General features: G+C 35.0%; 1 non-coding gene across 1 annotated transcript; it reads left to right on the forward strand.

The window, feature by feature from the left end:
- The first annotated feature begins 831 nt into the window (after positions 1 to 831).
- LOC123324654 lies at positions 832 to 935 on the forward strand. The gene has a single exon (XR_006539931.1). It is a non-coding gene; the product is annotated as a U6 spliceosomal RNA (small nuclear RNA).
- Positions 936 to 5,497: the final 4,562 nt, after the last annotated feature.

The following is a 5,497-nucleotide window of genomic DNA, read 5'->3' on the forward strand; positions in this document are numbered from 1 at the left end:
AAAAAAAAAAACTTAAGAAACTTAAAAAAAACTTTGCAAATTGTAGATAACTGTTAGCAATGAGAAAAAATTCTTGTCAATATACATGCCAATAAATTGCGTCAAGTGGAGACTTAGTTGATTTTTCTCACTCCCCACCCCTCAAATACTACTGCAAAAAAAGACAGTTTTAAGTCATTTGCAAGTTTATTTCAACATTCTTTTTTTCCACATAAATTTGTAGTTCTTTGATTTCTTTTTTGATAGACATGCAGGTTTTTTATTTTTGAGAGAGAAAGAGAGCGAGAGAGCATGTGAATGGGGGGATGGGCAGAGGGAAAGGGAGAGAGAGACTCTCAAGCAGACTCCCTGCTGAATGCAGAGCCTGATGCATGGGCTCCGTTCCAGGACCCTGAGATCATGACCTGAGCCGAAACCAAGAGTCTGACACTCCACTGCCTGAGCCTCCCAGGTGCCCCAGACATGCAGGTTTTTAAAGACCAATCTCATATTGGGTGAGTCATATTACAAAAGCAGGTAGAAATTGAAGGAAATGATGGCAAATTAGATTACTTGTAGGGCACCTGGGTGGCTCAGATGGTTAAGTGTCTACCTTCGGCTCAGGTCATGATCCCAGGGTTCTGGGATCGAGTTCCACATCGGGCTCCCTGCTCCTTGGGAGCCTGCTTCTCCCTCTGCCTCTCTCTCTCTCTCTCTCGTGGATAAATAAATAAAATCTTTTTTAAAAAAAAGATTACTTGTAATTGATCACTGTCCTTATAATCCCTCTGGTACTACTTAAGGTAAGTTTGCCTTAGTTTTGGGGATTAAAAACTAAATACTTGGTTTATAGTGCTTGCTTCAGCAGCACATATACTAAAATTACAACGATACAGAGATTAGCATGGCCCCTGCACAAGGATGACATGCAAATTCGTGAAACGTTCCATATTTTTGTGATAGTATGTCCAAACTCATCACGTTGTATACATTAAATATGTGCAGGTTTTTGTGTATCAATTATACTTTAATAAAGTTATAAAAAAATCTGTGCTTGTTATAAAAACTGATCAAATGTGATCTGTACCTGAGTTAATAGTATTGTACCAACTTCAACTTCCTGGTTTTGAAAATGTATTATGTTAAAATAAAAAAACAATACTTAAAAAATATTTGGTTTAGGAGGGTATTTATTAGATGACAAGCACTACCTAATTACCATACTTGGTAAATAACTTGCCATCTCTGTATCTTACATTTTTATGGGAAGAAATAAGGTATCGAATTTAATTCATATCAACTCAGTTCATTTCAAATATACCTCACTGTAAGTGTCCTAGAGGTGCTTTAATTAAAAAAAATTCTTGTTATTCAAGTTAAATGTATTTTGTGTAGTTTGCTGAGGTTCTTATGGAAAACAATTTCATAATTGCAGGGTACTTCTCAGATTTGTATAAGAACAATAATCAATTATCAACATTTCTTCTGGTTATTTCCAGAAGGTAGTGCCTTCTTTGAAAAAATAAATTGGTTTTTACCAATAGCCTTACTCAGATGTAGATACGTTTAGGCTTTCATGCCAGTCCCTTAGCCTTCATTAGTACCGAGTAGTTATGCATGATGAAGAGAAAATATTTACCAATGGAAAACATGTTGATATAATGAAATGATGCATTCTGGCTATTAAATTCAGGAAGACTACATATGCAGGCATCTCTTTTGAGGTGACGTTTTCATGCTCAATTGCAATTATTTGAAATTCTTTTGAAGAAGTTCTTATATTCGTAATTACCTTGACTAAATATAAACAATAAACAGATGTTTTTCAAAGACTTAACATCACTAAACAATTTCTTATGACTTTTCTTAGAGAAAAGATATGTGTATTTCTTTTGCATATGTAATGCTATGGCACCTTGAAATGGAAGAGACAATGTATTAGTCAGTTAGGGCTGCTATAACAAAATACAGACTGATTGGTTTAAAGAACAGAAATTCATTTTCTCAGCATTCTGGAGGCTGGAAAGTCCAAGATCAAAGTGCCTGCAAATTTGGTGTCTGGTGAAGGTGTCCTGGCTTGTGGACACCTCCCTCTCTCTATGTTCTCCTATCGCCTTTCCTTGGTGTGCAGGGAAGGTGGGGGGAGAGACAGAGACAGAGAGAGAGAGACAGACAGAGAGGGAGAGAAAGAGAGTGTGAGCGAACTCTGGTGTCTCTTAGTATAAGGACAAAAATTCTATGGAATCAGGGACTCACCTTTATGCCCTCATTTAACCTAAATTATTTCCTTAGAAGCCCTGTCTCTAAATATAGCCACATTGGGGGTTAGGCCTTCAACATATGAATTTAGGGGGATACAAACATTCAGTCCATAACAGACCATATAGTTCAACTCTGATGAAAACTTAGACTCTGGGTATGAGCATTTTGTTACAAATTGGCACACTTACACCTTATAGAGAAACTGACTCTAGCTTCATGAAACCATCTTTAGTGCAAATATAAGACATATTTACATTCTGTTAATGAAATATGTTTCCATAGTGCAATGCGCTGGTCAATTCTGATCTATTGTTTCTTTAGTCTGAAATAGACCCTTATATTGGAGCGAAAGTACAATATTCACTTACATTACAGCTTTTCTGAAAAAAAAAGTTTATATTTCTCCATTTCTGTGACAAAACCCTTTGAAGAGTACTTTTACTGGTAATCAAAATGAGACTCTAATAATACAGCTTATTGTACTATAAAAGTAAGAATTTAGTTAGGAACTAAGTGCCAGTTGATACCCATTGATTCATTGTGATTGTATCCTCCAAAATATCTACTATGCAAGACCTGTAGAAATGCATGGTTATTATAGGCTATATGTCTGCCAAAGTGAGACTGTATCAACTGATATATTTTTACATACATTACATTTTAAACTTCTTTCCAAGGTTTATACATGAACCCATTGAGTCATCTCTTTGTTAACAGTATCCTATACACCTCAGTGTCTTCTTCTTAAGCCAAGTCATAACAACCTTCTTCCTTCTTACACTGTCACTTTCCACAAGATTTATAGTAAAGCATAAATGAGAAAAAGAAGTGAGCCCCCCCCAGCCCTGAATGACTGAGATGTATTTGAATAGTACTATAAAATTGCATACTCTTGGCACAGTCTAAAAAAATAGAAATGTTCTTTAAAAGCAAAACTTTCACTATTTGTAGATGACATGATATTATACATAGAAAACTAGAAAGACTCCACCAAGAAACTATCAGAACTGATAAATGAATTCAGTAAGTTCATGTGATAAAAAAATCAATGTACAGAAATCCATTGCATTTCTATACACTAATAATGAAGCAACAGAAAGAGAAACTATGAAAGCAATCCCATTTACAACTGTACCAAAAATAATAAAACACTGAGGAATAACCTTAACCAAGGAGGCGAAAGACCTTACTCCGAAAACTATAAAACATTGATGAAAGAAATTTGAGATGGCACAAATGGAAAGATTCCATCCTCATGAGCTGGAAAAACAGATATTTCTAAAATTTCCATACATTTTAAGTAATCTACAGATTTAATGCAATCCCTAACAAAATACCAATAGCATTTTTCACAGAATTAGAACAAATACTCCTAAAATTTTGGGGAACCACAAAAAACCCCGAATAGCCAAAACAATCTTGAAAAAGAAAAACAAAGTGGGAGGTATCACAGTTACAGATTTCAGGTTATACTACAAAGCTGCAGTAATCTAAACAGTATGGTACTGGCACAAAAATAGACACATAGATCAATGCAACAGGACAGAAAGCCCAGAAACAAACCCATGATTATAGGGTCAATTAATCTTCAACAGAAGAGGCAAGAATATGCAATGGGAAAAAAAAAGACAGTCTCTTCAACAAACGGCGTTGGGAAAACTGTACCATTGTCTTATACCATATACAAAACAAACTCAAAATGAATTGAAGACCTAAATGTTAGGCCTGAAACCATAAAAATCCACCCTAGAGGAGAGTACAGGCAGTAATTTCTCTGACACTTACTCTACCAATTTTTTTCTTGATATGTCTCCTGAGGCAAAGGAAATAAAAGCAAAACTAATCTTTTGGGACTACCTCAAAATAAAAAGCTTCTGCACAATGAAGGAAACAATCAACAAAACTAAAAGACAACCTATTAAAAGGATATTTGCAAATGGCCTATATGATAGGGGTTAGTATCCAAAATATATAAAGAACTTATACAACTAAACTTCCAAAATACAAATAATTCAATTAAAAATGGACACAAGACATGAACAGACATTTCTCCAAAGAAGACATAAAGATGGGTAACAGACACATGAAAAGATGTCCTACATCACTCATCATCAGAGAAATACAAATCAAAACCACAATGAGCTATCACCTCACACCTGTGAGAATGGCTAAAATCAAAAACACAAAAAACAAACGTTGGCAAGGATGTGGAGAAAAAGGAACTCTTGCGCACTGTTGGTGGGAATGCAAACTGGTGCAGCCACTGTGAAAAACAGTGTGGAGGTTCCTCAAAAAATTTAAAATAGAACTACCCTATGATCCAGTAATTGCACTACTGGGTATTTACCCAAAGAATACAAAAACACTAATTTGGAAGGTGTATGCATCCTTACGTATGTTGCAGCATTATTTCAATAGCCAAATTACAGAAGCAGTGCAAGTATCAATTGATAGATAAATGGATAAAGAAGATGCAATACATATGTATATATATATATGAAATTGAGTATTACTCAGCCATAAAAAAGAATGAAGTCTTGCCATTTGCAATGACATGGATGGGCTAGAGAGTATAATGCTAAGTGAAATATGTCACCCAGAGAAAGACAGATACCATATGATTTCACTTATTTGTGGAATTTAAGAAACAAAACAAATGAACAAAAGAAAAAAAAGAGAGAAAGAGAGAGAGAGACAAACCAAGAAACAGACTTAAATATAGAGAGCAAGCTGATGGTTATCAGAGGGGAGGTGGCTGGGGGGGATAGGTGAAAGAGGTGAAGGGAATTAAGAGTACACTTATCATGATGAGCACTGAGTAATGTATGGAATTGTTGAATCACTATATTGTACACCTGAAACTAATATGACACTGTATGTTAATTATACTGGAATTAAAATAAAAAACTTAAGAAAAAATAGAAATGTTCTTTATACTTTTAGTGCTCAGTGGTGATTGTTTTTTCCTTAGGCATGTCCTTCTAAATGTCTCTCAAGTTCCTAGTATGGGTATCAATACATTGCTGTTGTTTCTGTGGTCTGTTTTCTATTTCTTTTTGTTGAAGTGGAGGTTAAATGCTGTTGCAGAGTATATGGAATTGAAGAATCACATAAACATGCCTGCCAATGATCTCAAAAGGCTACGTTCTCATTTAGGGTTTTGAAAATATTTCAAGGACTTCCCGTCCCATTGTTTTCCCAGAAATTGACCATTAGAATGATTTTCATACTTCCTTGACTTTAGAAAATACTCCTT

Source organism: Neomonachus schauinslandi, chromosome 4 (genome assembly GCF_002201575.2).
Source record: "Neomonachus schauinslandi chromosome 4, ASM220157v2, whole genome shotgun sequence".
Classification (NCBI taxonomy): domain Eukaryota; kingdom Metazoa; phylum Chordata; class Mammalia; order Carnivora; family Phocidae; genus Neomonachus; species Neomonachus schauinslandi.